This window comes from Pelobates fuscus, chromosome 10 (assembly GCF_036172605.1).
Source record: "Pelobates fuscus isolate aPelFus1 chromosome 10, aPelFus1.pri, whole genome shotgun sequence".
In the NCBI taxonomy this organism is placed as follows: domain Eukaryota; kingdom Metazoa; phylum Chordata; class Amphibia; order Anura; family Pelobatidae; genus Pelobates; species Pelobates fuscus.
The window spans coordinates 65,392,541-65,409,540 of NC_086326.1; the positions used below are offsets into that span (position 1 = coordinate 65,392,541).

A 17,000-nucleotide genomic window follows, 5' to 3' on the forward strand; every position below is an offset into this window, starting at 1 on the left:
TTGTAGTGAGGAGCTGTATAGCTCATGAAAAAAATTATAAAGAATGTTGTTCAGAAATAAAAGTGTTTTATTTTTATTTGTGTCCCTTTACTGTATTATAGAGCAATTCTTTGTCGCTGCATGTTCTAAAGGATACAATGACCTCTTGCGGACCTCACAGTGGACGTCATGGAAGCCTGTGGAGGCGGGCGAAACGCGTCACACGTACGTCATCAGAGGGGCGGACCCGGAAGCGGATCACGTGATCAGAACGAAACCAGGAAGTGATTCGCATCTTTTACTGCTTTACATGCTTTTATGTGGGTGACTCTGTGAGTCTATACCCACCATATCCCAAGTAAGGGTTTTTAACTTTTGTTATTAAATAAACTGCCTGTGATATTATTCAATTGGAGGTCCTGCCCTTCTTTTTTCATACAGCATTACTGAACTGCCAGTGGATACATACTTTGGAACAATCTTCAGTGTGGGGATATCCCCTCTCCAAAGGAGCTTTGCAAACCCAGAGCCAGGGGTGATAGGGCTCTGGGACATGTGAGTTTTTTCCCTAATATTTTATTTTTTTCATTCACGTTTATCCAGATTGTCTGCACTATTATTTGTTTTTTATATCTTCAGATTAATTTAGTGCGCTTTTTTTGGTAATTATTGTTTCTATATACACACTTCTGTGTGCATTGTTGGTTTAAGCGCTGCCATATTGTCTGTATTACATCCCACAGCGCTTACACATTGGTTTCTTTTATACAGGAAGAGTACCTTTGGATTCCCAGCAACGGGCCAAATATATTGCAAAACAATGTGTTGAACACACCCCAGGCAATAATAGGGTTCAAATAGCTTTGAAAAATATCTTTTAGTATTTGGAAAATTTGTAATATGAATTATAGTAAGTAGGTCTGTTTTGCATGAAGCAAGAAGAATGCAGCCCTGTTTTAGAGCCCTGGAGAAGCACTTACTAAGACGATGACTATAGCAAAGGTAAGTATGAAACACATTTTCCTGTCCAGCGCTGGGTTAAATGCACCATGGGTCTGGAGATGTGTGTACGGTGCCCTTCTAAATGGCGATTGATCACAATACACATTAATAGGTCATGGGGAGCCATTCTAAATGGCAGTATGGGTGAATGCCATGACCATGTGAAACCTCTTTTTGTTCCTGTACCATGAGCACTATTCCTTCTGAGAGAACACTCAAGATATTCAGAGTTAATCCCAGTCTAAACCCATAAAGACCATATAAAGGTTAATTTCTCCTCTGCCATTTCCCCCTGGTTGTAATCCCTGGCGATTCGTAGACGTAAAGCACAGACTGTGGCTCCTCAGGGTACAGACTGTGATTAGGTCTATCTCTGAGAACAGTCTGCATTAATCAGAGCTATACTGCCAGGAAATGATCTAATATGCTGGTGGATTCCATTCAGAATGCAAACTGCAGAACTTCCACCATCTTCTGATTTCCATACTGGACCCATAGTGCTGCAGCAGCGCTGCCTAAAGCCTACTCTCATAATGATGAAGAAGAGGAGATGTCCGTGTATTGTCACAGACCTGAAAGTTGCAGTGCATTGAAACATGAATTACAGTTAGCAGCACTACATTATTATTATTATTTTTTTAATTCTTTATTTTTCTTGTGCATGCGATGACAACAGGCGTGTAGAGCCACAACAGCATCTACAAGCATTTTCAAGACATTTCACAGTGTGGCAGTTTGATCAGCACATTTTTTGTATAATCGTGAAAATAGCAGGCTAATAAACATTGCTTGTATAATATAACATGCTAGGGTAATTAAACCATTAACAAATCTAGTCGCGCTTTAGGTTATAAACGTGTGGCTTGTATATAGTGTGACATACATGACCCCTAGGCATAGTGGTAAGGGTGGCAGGTTGGTAGGCTAGTAACGGTAGCTTTATACTATGTACAGTAGATTATATCTATGTCGCGTGGTATAACAGATGTAACAGTGGGTTACATAGTGCTGTTTGCACGATTTTATATTTGGGATGAGGGAAGGTAGTGGTAAAACATGAGTGGAACAGGTGCAACAGGCTTGACATTACTGCGACTGCTGAGTATGAGTTAATTGTCGAGGAACTAGCTAGACTGGACTTGGCTGCGCTACTTGCGCCTCTACTGTGTGCCTCCCTGCCAAGTGCAGCCCGTTATGCATAGTTTAACTATGTGTTGGTTGGTTACATGAAAAGAGATAACGTTAGTGGTACACATAAGCAATAAACGCACAATAGGTGATTGAGTATATTGGCAGGTATGTCAGCAGGGTCAATGCAAAGGACATTGTGAGAATGGTAATTGCAGTCAAAGTGTGCATATCTATTACAAGGTAAAGTAAAGCAACTTTCCTCTAATTTGCCCCTGAATGTCTGTAGGGCATCATATGGTGTGGTTACCGCAAGTGTCCTTTGCGTGTTGCGAGCATTCCTGTAGGCTGCTCAGCCGATGCCCTGCGATGGGAGACTGCAGAGGTACAAATGCCATGTGCCCTCGACTGCCAGCCCTGCAGAGGTTAAAATCCTCGGTTGCTCGTCCCACCGGACCCTTTCAGGGACCCATGTGTGGTTTTCACCGCTCCGGTCAGTCAAGCAGCCGCGAGCGGGTGCTCTGGAGATGGTCTGTGCCGCTTGGAGAGGAGGTTTCATCTGCTGTGTTCTTGGGCCGTGTCCCAGGGTCTTTTCCTCCTGGGTCCTCTGCCCAGGATGCTTGGAACCAGCTCTGGGCCATTTAGGACATGAGCGGGTGCCTGGTGAGTGGGCCGTCTGCCTCCTCTGCTGTACAGCGACGGGGACCCTGGGCTTGCCTCTGGTCTGCTGGGGGGGGGGGGGCAGGAGGGTCAGGAGGTTTGTTCTCACTCCTCTGCTCCCTGTCAGTCTGTGCTCCTCTGTCTTGCAGCATCCGCCAGAAATTGTTGAGCAGCTTGTCTAGCCGTTCCTCGAGTGTCGCTTGCGGGCCTTGTGTTGCCATCACAGGGGCATCCGCCGCCATCTTAATTTCAGCGGTGGAGCTGGGCGCAGGCCACAGAATGGCTGGGTCATTTGGTGCCTTGATTTGCCTGGGGGTAGTTGCTGGTGCCAGGATATCCCTCACCAGCATGGGGGAGGAGGGGGGGGGAGAGGAGGTGTGTGGGAGGTCCTCCGCAGCATTAGAGTCTGCTTCCCGGGTGCTCCGAGCTGGGTGATCGGCCGCCTCACCTGCGCCCTTGCCTCCAACTAGGCCGCAAAATAGGCTTGTTGTCACTGCAGTAGGCCCCGGTGATGCAGCCCGCGCTCCCAGCGGCTCAACGTTTTGTGAGTGGGCTTGTTGCGATCTGCCTTGCATCCCCTACATGGGTGGTGCAATTTAGGGGGATTGTGTAGCTTGAGAGCCGGGTTCATTTAGTTAAGATTAGGGATTCAGACAGGAGCTCGTGCTTCATGCATCTGATCAGCTCCACAGCCAGGCTCCGCCCCCCAGCAGCACTACATTATTAATGACAGAAATTGTTTTTTCTCTTGCTTTTTGGTGCCTATTACTTAACAACGGTCCTACAGCACATGTCCAAATATGCCTCTATTCCTGTCCAATGTAACTCGCTTAAGTTCAGTCAGGCATTACTGCTGCCATGCTCATGCGTGCGACCAGAGCAAAATTAAAGTTGCCCAGGGCAGGTTTCCAGAGTGGGTCCTCCTCCTAGAGCCATGGGCTCTGTTTCTGTGAGTGATGTATGAGAGTGTGTGTAGTGGCTCTGTGTTATGTATAGATGAGGCTGAAAGCTGTATGTGGGGGCTGAGTGTGTCTGTGGCTCTTGCATTGTGTGCATGTGTATGTGTCTGAGTGTTCTTGTGTGTGCATGTGTGTCTCTGTGTCTGAGAGCATTTGCATGTGGGATAGTTGTTTGCATTGTTTTGTTTGCAAAGGGGGTTGCTTGTGGACTCGGTGTGCTTATGGTGATGCTGTGATTCATGTGTGGGAGGTGACTGTGCATGATGATGACTATCTTCAGGGTTGACTGTGATATGGTTAGTAGGGTGTGGCTGTGGCAGAATGAAGGGGGTAAATGTGATAGGGAGCGGGGCATGATTGTGGCTGTGTTTGGGGGTGAGTGTAATGGGATTTGAGATTGGGGAGACTGTGACAGGGTTTGGGGGTAGGTTTGACAGGCTATGTGGAAGAGTGTGGCAGGGTGAGGGATGGTGAGTGTGCAACGGTTTAGAGGTGAGTGTTACAAGGCTAATGTGGCAGTGTTGTAAGTGTGACAATGTGAGTGACTGTGTCATGCTGAGTGCAGGGTTGACAAGGTATGGGGGCTGAGTTTGTGTAGAGGAGTTAAGTTATATTGGGAGGCTGTGTTGGACACACATAGTAATGCCTTTTTTTTTTTTATCACTTTTGCCCGCCTCCTGCTCACCTCCTGTGCAGTAAGGGTGGCAATAATACATTCCCTGGTGGCAGGGGCGGCTCTAGACTTTGCGAGGCCTTAGCTAAAACGCAAACATTAGGCCCATTAGCATGTTTATAAGAACCTGTAGATATTTTAAATGGCAGGCTTTCAGTTTTGGATACAGAGATTCTGCAGGCCCGGACTGGCAAACAGGCACACTGGGCAAATGCCTGGTGGGCCGTGGTGGCCATGGCCGGCCGGGGAGATCAAAGATCTCCCTCACCGGCCCACATGTAGTATATTGCAGCCACCGGCGGGGGAGAGAGGGAGACAGGAGAGGAACATGGAGGAGCTCTAACTTGCAGCTCCGCCAGGTTCCTCTCGCGAGATTCGGAGCATTGCCATGGTACCACCACTAACACCACCAGGGATGGATGTCAGCAGCACAATCCCCCCTCCCAGGCTAAAGGTAAGAACGGAGGGGGGATATAATCACTCACAGCACCCTCACTCACACACACACCCTGCACCCCTGAAACTCACAGCACCCTCACACACACACAAACTCAAGCACCCTCACACACACTCACGGCACCAACACAAACACACTCACAGCGCCCTCACTCACTCACACACATTCACACACACTGCACCCCTGAAACTCACAGCACCCTCACTCTCACACACACACACTGCACCCCTGACACTCACAGCACCCTCACTCACTCACTCACACACACACACACACACACTGCACCCCTGACACTCACAGCACCCTCACTCACACAATCACACACACACAGCACCCCTGACACTCACAGCACCCTCACTCACACAATCACACACACAGCACCCCTGACACTCACAGAACCCTCACTCACACACACTGCACCCCTGGCACTCACAGCACCCTCACTCACACACACTTTCTGCACCCTCACACGCACATAGCACCCTCACTCAAACACAGCACCCAGCACTCAAACACAGCACACACACACTGCACCCTCACACACAGCACCCTTACCCACACTCACTGCACTTCTCTTGTGCACACACTACACCCCTAACACACACACATCACCCTAACACACACAACACCCTTACTCACACACATACACACACACTCAAGCACCCTCACACACACTCACAGCACCAACACACACACACACACACACTCACAGCGCCCTCACTCACTCACACACACATACACACACTGCATCTCTGACACTCACAGCACCCTCACTCACACAAACAAACACACTGCACCCGTGAAACTCACAGCACCCTCACTCTCACACACACATACTGCACCCTCACACACATACTGCACCCTCACTCAAACACAGCACCAGCAGTCAAACACAGCACACACACACTGCACCCCTGACACTCACAGCACCTTCACTCACACAATCACACACACAGCACCCCTGACACTCACAGAACCCTCACTCACACACACTGCACCCCTGGCACTCACAGCACCCTCACTCACACACATGCATACACACTGCACCCCTGACACTCACAGCACCCTCACTCTCACACACACATACTGCACCCTCACACGCACATAGCACCCTCACTCAAACACAGCAACCAGCACTCAAACACAGCACAAACACACTGCACTTCTCTTGTGCACACACTACACCCCTAATACACACACATCACCCTAACATACACAGCACCCTTACTCGCACACACACACACACACACACGGCACCCCTGACACTCACAGCACCCTCACACACACACGGCACCCCTGACACTCACAGCACCCTCACTCACACACACACTGCACCCTCACATACACACTGCTACCTCACACACAGCTTCCTCACATGCACATAGCACCCTCACGCAAACACAGCACCCATCACTCACACACAGCACACACACACACTGCACCCCTCACACACCGCATCCTTACCCACATAGCACCCTCACGCAAACACAGGCTGAAAGCTGTATGTGGGGGCTGAGTGTGTCTGTGGCTCTTGCATTGTGTGCATGTGTATGTGTCTGAGTGTTCTTGTGTGTGCATGTGTGTCTCTGTGTCTGAGAGCATTTGCATGTGGGATAGTTGTTTGCATTGTTTTGTTTGCAAAGGGGGTTGCTTGTGGACTCGGTGTGCTTATGGTGATGCTGTGATTCATGTGTGGGAGGTGACTGTGCATGATGATGACTATCTTCAGGGTTGACTGTGATATGGTTAGTAGGGTGTGGCTGTGGCAGAATGAAGGGGGTAAATGTGATAGGGAGCGGGGCATGATTGTGGCTGTGTTTGGGGGTGAGTGTAATGGGATTTGAGATTGGGGAGACTGTGACAGGGTTTGGGGGTAGGTTTGACAGGCTATGTGGAAGAGTGTGGCAGGGTGAGGGATGGTGAGTGTGCAACGGTTTAGAGGTGAGTGTTACAAGGCTAATGTGGCAGTGTTGTAAGTGTGACAATGTGAGTGACTGTGTCATGCTGAGTGCAGGGTTGACAAGGTATGGGGGCTGAGTTTGTGTAGAGGAGTTAAGTTATATTGGGAGGCTGTGTTGGACACACATAGTAATGCCTTTTTTTTTTTTATCACTTTTGCCCGCCTCCTGCTCACCTCCTGTGCAGTAAGGGTGGCAATAATACATTCCCTGGTGGCAGGGGCGGCTCTAGACTTTGCGAGGCCTTAGCTAAAACGCAAACATTAGGCCCATTAGCATGTTTATAAGAACCTGTAGATATTTTAAATGGCAGGCTTTCAGTTTTGGATACAGAGATTCTGCAGGCCCGGACTGGCAAACAGGCACACTGGGCAAATGCCTGGTGGGCCGTGGTGGCCATGGCCGGCCGGGGAGATCAAAGATCTCCCTCACCGGCCCACATGTAGTATATTGCAGCCACCGGCGGGGGAGAGAGGGAGACAGGAGAGGAACATGGAGGAGCTCTAACTTGCAGCTCCGCCAGGTTCCTCTCGCGAGATTCGGAGCATTGCCATGGTACCACCACTAACACCACCAGGGATGGATGTCAGCAGCACAATCCCCCCTCCCAGGCTAAAGGTAAGAACGGAGGGGGGATATAATCACTCACAGCACCCTCACTCACACACACACCCTGCACCCCTGAAACTCACAGCACCCTCACACACACACAAACTCAAGCACCCTCACACACACTCACGGCACCAACACAAACACACTCACAGCGCCCTCACTCACTCACACACATTCACACACACTGCACCCCTGAAACTCACAGCACCCTCACTCTCACACACACACACTGCACCCCTGACACTCACAGCACCCTCACTCACTCACTCACTCACACACACACACGCACTGCACCCCTGACACTCACAGCACCCTCACTCACACAATCACACACACACAGCACCCCTGACACTCACAGCACCCTCACTCACACAATCACACACACAGCACCCCTGACACTCACAGAACCCTCACTCACACACACTGCACCCCTGGCACTCACAGCACCCTCACTCACACACACTTTCTGCACCCTCACACGCACATAGCACCCTCACTCAAACACAGCACCCAGCACTCAAACACAGCACACACACACTGCACCCTCACACACAGCACCCTTACCCACACTCACTGCACTTCTCTTGTGCACACACTACACCCCTAACACACACACATCACCCTAACACACACAACACCCTTACTCACACACATACACACACACTCAAGCACCCTCACACACACTCACAGCACCAACACACACACACACACACACTCACAGCGCCCTCACTCACTCACACACACATACACACACTGCATCTCTGACACTCACAGCACCCTCACTCACACAAACAAACACACTGCATCCGTGAAACTCACAGCACCCTCACTCTCACACACACATACTGCACCCTCACACACATACTGCACCCTCACTCAAACACAGCACCAGCAGTCAAACACAGCACACACACACTGCACCCCTGACACTCACAGCACCTTCACTCACACAATCACACACACAGCACCCCTGACACTCACAGAACCCTCACTCACACACACTGCACCCCTGGCACTCACAGCACCCTCACTCACACACAGCATACACACTGCACCCCTGACACTCACAGCACCCTCACTCTCACACACACATACTGCACCCTCACACGCACATAGCACCCTCACTCAAACACAGCAACCAGCACTCAAACACAGCACAAACACACTGCACTTCTCTTGTGCACACACTACACCCCTAATACACACACATCACCCTAACATACACAGCACCCTTACTCGCACACACACACACACACACACACACGGCACCCCTGACACTCACAGCACCCTCACACACACACGGCACCCCTGACACTCACAGCACCCTCACTCACACACACACTGCACCCTCACATACACACTGCTACCTCACACACAGCTTCCTCACATGCACATAGCACCCTCACGCAAACACAGCACCCATCACTCACACACAGCACACACACACACTGCACCCCTCACACACCGCATCCTTACCCACATAGCACCCTCACGCAAACACAGCACACATCACTTACACACAGCACACACACACTACACCACTCACACACACACTGCACCCCTCTTGTACATACACTACACCCCTTACACACACACACACACACACATCACTCTCGCACACACAATGCACAAAACTCTCTCCTGGTATATTTGTCTCTTGGTATCCCATCTATGGAGACACCAGAGACAAATTTCAAGCAAACACAGTACAAGCATGTTATTAAATTTGCTTGCGCTGTGCAGAACAAATACAGGGTCCTTTTCTCATGCTAGAGCTCTTCACACTCTGCCCTGGAAAAGCACTGAACCAACATGCTCACATTGGTGATGACAAGACATACCCTATCTGGCCCCGCCCCCTTTTTAGTGGGCCGCTGTAATTAAAAAATGCCGGGCCGAATTTTCTTCCCAGTCCGGCCCTGAGTCTCTGTATTCATCTTTAGAGGGTTGCATTGTCGCAGCTCCCTATGCCACTGCGTTGTAAATTTAATTTACAATCATGCTAATCATTTATACACGATTGCTCGGTATGGTTGTATAGCCTGGCAGTCGTGTATACATAAGTGCCAGTGTATAGGGGTTATTGGTAACAAAAATGAACATTTTGGTTAGGCTTTTAAAAAAATTACCAAATAATAAAGTTACTGATAAGAAAACAATGTCATAGACATTTTTCCCACATATGTATGCATATAATATATATATGTTGCTTCCAACTTTACCTTTGCATTACCCATACCATACCACCTTTACATTACAGACATAGACATACACACTAATACATGCACACATATAAACACTAATACACAAACACATATAGACACTGATACAAGCACATTCATACACATACACACACACACACACACAAAAAAAACTGATGCACAGAGACACAAATATTGACTAATAAAGACATATAGTCAAAATGTGTATTTATCTGGCTGTGTGTATTTGTGCCTGAGAGTGTCTGACAGTGAGTGTTTTGTGTGTATGTACGGTGTTTTGTGTGTATGCGGGTCTACCTGTGGCCTTTTTGCACTTTGTTTATGGCCAAGCTATGGTTCATGACTTGTGTGTATGATGATTGTCTTCAGGGGTGACTGTGACAGGGAGCGTAAAGGGGTAACTGTGGCAGGGTGAGTGTGACAGGGTGAGGTGGTAAGTGTGACAGAATGAGGGAGGGCAAATGTGAGATGGTTGAAGGATGGAGTGTTACAGGTTGAGGGGAGGTAAGCTTGACAGGTTTAATTGTTATTGTGACAGGGTGAATGTGGCATGGTTGGGGAGGTGTGTATCACAGGGTTGTGGTAAATGTGGCATTGTTGGAGAAGTGAGTGTGATAGGGCAAGGGGAGGTGAATATGAAATGTTTAAGGTGAATTAATTGACAGGGTGAGTGTGGCAGAGTGAGGGGGTGAGTGTGGCAAGGTTGGAAGTGACTGTAGCATGGATGGAGGCGGGAGTGTGACAGAAAAAGGAATGGTGAGCGTGACAGTGAGAGAAAAGGTGAGTGTAACAGGATTAGGGGGTAATGGCAAGTGTGGCAGAACGAAGGGAGTTGAGTGTGGTTTGGTTGAAGGGGTTGAGTGTGACAATATCAGGATGGGTTAAAGTGAGTGTGGCAGGGTTAAGGGGGCAACAGTGTGTGTGGGAGTGTGGTGACAGTGTGGGGAGTGGTGACTGTGTGTGGAGGGGGTGACAGTGTATGTGCATGGAGGGGAATGGCAGAGTGTGAAATGGGCTGACAGAGTGTGAAAGGGTGGCAGAGTGTGAAAAGGTGGCAGAGTGTGGAGAGGGTGAGAGGTGGGAGTGAGGGGTGGACAGGTGGCTGAGTGAGGGAAGGAGGGGGTGTCAGGTAGCTGAGTGAGAGAGTGACAGGTAGCTGAGTGAGAGGGTGACAGGGAGCTGAGTGACGGAAGGAGGGGGTGACTGGGGGTTGAGTGAGGGGGTGACAGGGGGCTGAGTGAGGGAAGGAGGGGCAACAGGGGGCTGAGTGAGAAGTGACAGGGGGCTGAGTGAGGGAAGGAGGAGGTAACAGGGGGCTGAGTGAGGGGTGACAGGGGGCTGAGTGAGGGGGTGACGGGGACAGAGTGAGGGAAGGAGGGAGTGACAGGGGGCAGAGTGAGGGGTGAAAGGGGGCTGAGTGAGGGGTAACAGGGGGTAAAGTAAGTGTGGCGGAACCAACCACGCCACTGTGGACTGGAGAAGCCTGGTTGCTAGCCTCCTGCCCTGCGACTATGGCCCCTGGACATATTGCACTGTAAAAATTATATCTGGGCTTAATGGATTTTTATATTGCTGCCTCTGGCTCTTTAAATGGGCTGTACAGAGACTATGGACACCGGGAATATGTATTAATACTTTGCTGGGATTCGGTAGTAAAAAACGTTCGTGTCGTTTTAATCATTCCCTTTGTCTCAGTGTCTGGGTGGCCGCCATTTCGGGACTTACACGTGTTCGCGGCCATCTTGCGCACGAACAGCGGTGTTTGCCTGTGAACGCATGGAACTAAAAACGGATACGCAAATAGGTGAACACCGCTGAGACCTCCATACACCCATAACTTCGTGCTGGAACTACCGAACAACCGGCCGTTCGGTAGTTATACTTAATTTGCTATGGGGAGTCTAGCGACCACCGAGATTCGACTGGATGGCACGAATTTCATCCCTTTTCATCATACGAACGAGGACCGACCACAAGGCCAAAACTTATGGAACTGTTTTCGGTTAGTTGGTCTGTGCGGTCGGTCAAATCTTTGGAACCCTATAACTCCCGAACCGTTTATCCGAATGAACTGATTTTTGGATATGTTGTCCCCCCGAATAAGAGCTATCAAACCGTGTTAGATTTAAAGGTGTACCCCCTGTTTTTGGGGTACATCCAGAACTTGGGTAAAAATGTGTATGCTCTAATTATGTTAACTGTTTATCTGAGGGGAGCGGATGTGTGGGTTGAACCTTGTATGTAATTGGTTATTTTCAACCTCCCCCTGGGTGTGTTCTGTTTGTACCTTTTTGTAATAAAAGCCAGGCTGGATGTGCCAGTCCTTAGTTCCTGTTTAACCCTCAAAGTGAAGTGTCGTCTCATTATTGGGGGAGGATTTATTGCATGCTGTTCCAGTTTGACTGCTAGGAGTGCAAACCTATTCATATGGTTCCTATTCAACTGTCTACAGCATTCGGTGATTGTGGTGTCTGCCAGAGTGCTTGGAGTCCTCAGGAAACGCTAGGAGCATCCTTTAACAGAGGTACCCAGTCGGGGTGCCAGGCGATCCGTTACAGTAAGTGAGGGGGTGATAGGGCTGAGTGGGGAGTGACAGGGGAAGAGTGAGGGAGTAACACGAAGCTGAGTGAGGGGTGACAGGGGGCAGAGTGAGAGGGTAACAGGGGACTGAGTGAGGGGGTCATGGGGCAGAGTGAGGGAGTGACAGGGGGCTGAGTGAGGGTGACAGGGGTCTGAGTGAGGGGTGACAGGTAGCAGAGTGAGGGGTAACAGGGGCAGAGTGAGGGAAGGAGGGAGTGACAGGGGCTGAATGGGGGGGTGACAGGGGCAGAGTGAGGGGGTGACAGGGTGCAGAGTGAGGATGTGAGAGGGGGAAAAGTGAGGGAAGGAAGCGGTGATAGGGGGTAAAGAGGATAGGTATTAGAAATATGTTTATTTCCAAGGTGGTCCAGTGTCCTGGCTCCCTGGTGGTCCTGTGGACTGTCAATCTCCCTAGTGATCCAGTGGCCTTCCTATCCAGTCTGCAGCTCCGCCGGGTGTGAGCTGCAGACCACGTGATAGGAGTCTCGTGATCTCCAGAAGTCAGAGCGTTGCTGTGGAAACCCGCGGCAACGCTCTGATTGGCTGGGGATTGTGAGACACTTCAGCCTGCAGCTCACACCTGGCAGAGCTGCAGACTGAAGGCTGGCTCTCACGGCAGACTGGAGGGGCCTCTCACCCAGCGGCACACAGGGCAAGCCGACTAACTCCCTCCCGATGGCGGGCCTTTGGTCATGGACCGAGGGCCTGACAAGTCACTCTGCCCTAAGGTGATTTAGGCGGCCGCGAGGCCCCAGCCAGCGCAAGGCCTTAGACGGCTGTCTAAATTGTCTAATTAGAGAGCCGCCTCTGCCTGGTGGTCCAGTACTTTTCCTAGTGGTCTGGTGGGCTCCCTGTACAGCTGCAGGCCTTCCGGTCTGGCACTCTGTTAGGAAGTCAGAGAAGAGACTTGGAATCCAGGTGCATGCACTCTGACTTCATCACAGTGTCTCCCAACCATGAGGAACCATAATTAGACCATGGACCACCAAGAAATTATTTCTAAAGGGCTGTGCGGGGAGATCTCTTGATTTTCCAATAGGCTCAGCGAGGTGGGGCCCTCTCGGAGCCAGAGCTATAGTTTCAGACAGGAGCCCAGTGCCTAGGCGGGCACTATGGTTGACTTATGGGTAATCCAGCTCTGTATCCGACATCATAGTGTTCGTGCATACTGCACTATCGGTTAAAGGATATTATGTAATATGTTCTAGCTGTGACGGGATAAAAAGTTCATATGATATGAATAAAAAATAAATAAATAAAAATAGCGCAACCCACAGTTAACTTTTAGTTATCAGGTTGGGCAGAAAATAACCCCAATATAACAGTTCTGCAAATTATGTTCTATTGTTTAATTTTTTTTCTATTAAATATAGTTAGCTATCCCTTAATCAAAAGGTGTCTATTAATTAAACACTGACTTGTAATGAATAGAAAGTAGATTTTTTTTTAAAAATTTGGGCTAAAATCCCCAAGGTGTCAATATAGCTATGGTAGCGATTTTTTTTCCAAATCAGTTGTTGCCTTCATTTTTTAAATTTGGCTTTCGATTCAGTACAATTTGTCCTATAGCAGCACAGAAAAGAAGTAAATAGTAACTGGCTTTTTTATTTTTAAAACAAAATTTGAAATATGAATAAATATATAAATAAAACACACCTTGTAAACTTTAAATAGTCTTAAAGGAAGGAGATAAACTGCTAAAGGCCTGCACTGTTCTGGTTTCAGTTACTTTGTCACCAAAAATGTATCATTTGCTACACATGTGTGAGGACAGAAAGCAACAAATTTATCAAGTCTCCCCCTCTCTTATAATTTTAGGATTGTCTCTGTCTAGCGACTATGTGATAATCTATGGAAGAAATAGTGTTATATTTCTCAGTGAATGGAGGGGGAGAGTCTGTCACATGAATAAACTGGGTTAGTAAATTATAGCTTCCAAGAGACCCATTATCCCACAGATATATCTTTCCATTTGCCCTATTATGTAATGTAGAATAATTGACTCATGTCATGTTGGGCTTTCTAGTGATATTTTCATTATCTGCGGGCTCCAAAGGAATATCTATCATTAAAGCAACATAGAAATGACAGCATGGGCTGCTGACCTCAATAGGACCCTCTTTGGGCTGCACAGATAAAATATTTAAAATGCAAAGTGGGGCCCATACTTATTCCTGGCCCGCTTGCAATAACATTTCTGTTTCATTTATCTTTTTGTTCTTATCAGTCTTTGTAGGAATTTCTAAATATATCAGGTCTTGAAATGACACTAATGTAATTCTATGCTATGTGCCTTTAAATATAGAATAATGCCTGATATGCCATTACTTGTGAAAGGGCAATTGTGCCTGCCAAATAAACTGGGCTATACTGCTATTATTAAAGTATATTTTCCTTTTAAAGGAGCAGCTGCGACCGGGCCGTCACTCCAGTGGTCCGACTGCCCTGTTGAGCCCTGCTGATGTATAGGGCTATCGGGAAATTTCACGGTGAGATGGAATAACTTCAGCTCCAGGCCACTGGCCTGGGGTGCACAGTGGCTGGGCGACCGGCAGGAGGGGAGAGCACAGCATAGCACTGCCCTCCTGTCGGTTACTGCTTGTATCATGGCAGAGTGGACACATGGGAGCTGCTGGGGCGGGGATGAGTCACAGGGGGGGCTGGGGGGGGGGGAGGAGACACATATTGGGCCCCAGGGCAATTTGTGAACCAGGGCCCAGTGATTTATAGTTATGCCTCTGGCACCAGAACTACTTCATTCTACTGAAGTGTTTATGATGCAATGACCGTGACAGAGTTTTCCTTTAACACCAGGACTCTACATGGTGTTCACAAGAGAAAGGCTGCATATACTGTATAATTGATAGGAGAATTTGGGGATTCTGCCCGTGTGCCTATAATAGAGGACAAAACATAGTGCAAATATTGCTAAAACACTGTAATAAAGCTTCTAGTGATCAGAATGCACTCACATATTCCGGAAAAATAAAGCGTATTATGGGTGCCTCCCCTTGGTGGAAATGGGGGGTATGTTCCTTTAAAATTCCCTCCTCAAGTGATGGCCAATAGGGTATCCAGGTCAGCAAGAAGATCCAAAAAAACGCAACCAAAAGGAATACTTTAAGGCAATTTATTCACTTGGAAAAGGTATAAATAAAATATCATAAAAACAATAATTAGAAGAGATGCTGGTTCTACGCGTTTCGTCCTTATACAAAAAGGACTTCCTCAGGGACCTCTTTCAGTAAATAGCATTCAACAGGTACATAAAAACAAACAGCATCCTGTTGAATGCTATTTACTGAAAGATGTCCCTGAGGAAGTCCTTTTTGTATAAGGACGAAACGCGTAGGACCAACATCTCTTCTAATTATTGTTTTTATGATATTTTATTTATACCTTTTCCAAGTGAATAAATTGCCTTTAAAGTATTCCTTTTGGTTGCGGTTTTTGGATCTTCTTGCTGACCTGGATACCCTATTGGCCATCACTTGAGGAGGGAATTTTAAAGGAACATACCCCCCATTTCCACCAAGGGGAGGCACCCATAATACGCTTTATTTTTCCCGAATATGTGAGTGCATTCTGATCACTAGAAGCTTTATTACAGTGTTTTAGCAATATTTGCACTATGTTTTGTCCTCTATTATAGGCACACGAGCAGAATCCCAAAATTTTCCTATCAATTATACAGTCTTGTTATATGGTTATCAGCTGGGAGATAACCTTGGGAAGCCGTGTACCCATCAGTTAAGTTTTTCTCTTGTGTTTTATCACTTGTTCACGGGTGTCCGTGTGTTTGTTATCAAAGGCTGCATATAACCTGACTTCATCATTTTTGCTGATATCAGTGATATAAGCCCTTATGCCTATTTACAGTGTCACATCTCTGGGTTATTAGTGACAACTTCTAGGAATTCATAGTTTAGTCAAAGTGATTCAAATATAAGGTCAGAGTGGCGGAACTTTAAGCATATCTGACTTGGAGAATATTTCCAGTTTGGTTACTTTGGCCTCAACTTTGAAGATCACTTTGAATTCCTGCCAATGCTCACTTCAATTAATAAATAACCCTGTAAGTGTGAAGAATGAGAAGTATTTTTCTATTATACAATGATGTTGCTTAGTCGAACAACAGGGAATTCTGGTGAATTGATTAGAAAACTAAAAAAAATTTACAGCAAGGTAGCCCATTAGGAAAAAATTTTTTATGTATACTCCATTTGGGACTCTATTACAGGAGGACTACCAAGATACAATGGCAGGCTTCTGAGACTCACAAAAAGGAGCAGTGAATACATGGGCTGAATCACTTTCTAAAAAAGATTTCTAAGATCCTCTTACTACACCACATCCTGACTCCAACCTTCCGTCAAATCAAGTAAAGTAACTGAAAATGTGCATTAAAATGTGTAATGAGATGTGCAATACATTTTTTCCCTCTTCTGTCAATGTTTGTTAAGTTACCTGAAACCGGAATATAAAAAATTGGAAATATTCTTTCTTGAGAGTCAGGTCTTCATTTGCTAAACTCTTTTTTTATTTTAATTTTTTTTCCAAGCAACATTACAGATTAAAGAATCTTAGAACCCCTGTATTGTATATGTATTTTACTTACTTATAGTTGTTTTGGTGACTATAGTGTCCCTTTAAAAAACTAAAATTAAATTAAAAAAAACAAGAAACAAAAACAACAACAAACATGGCAGTTTTTTTTTTTTTAATTTCAAATAAAATCTTTATCTTACTGTCCGCAATTCTGTGGACTGT

General features: G+C 47.3%; 1 long non-coding RNA gene across 1 annotated transcript; it reads left to right on the forward strand.

Moving 5' to 3' along the window:
- The first annotated feature begins 941 nt into the window (after positions 1–941).
- Positions 942–16,732, forward strand: LOC134575558 (uncharacterized). The gene is made up of 3 exons (XR_010085692.1): positions 942–981; positions 14,634–14,719; positions 16,471–16,732. It is a non-coding gene; the product is annotated as an uncharacterized LOC134575558 (long non-coding RNA).
- The last annotated feature ends 268 nt before the right edge of the window (positions 16,733–17,000 follow it).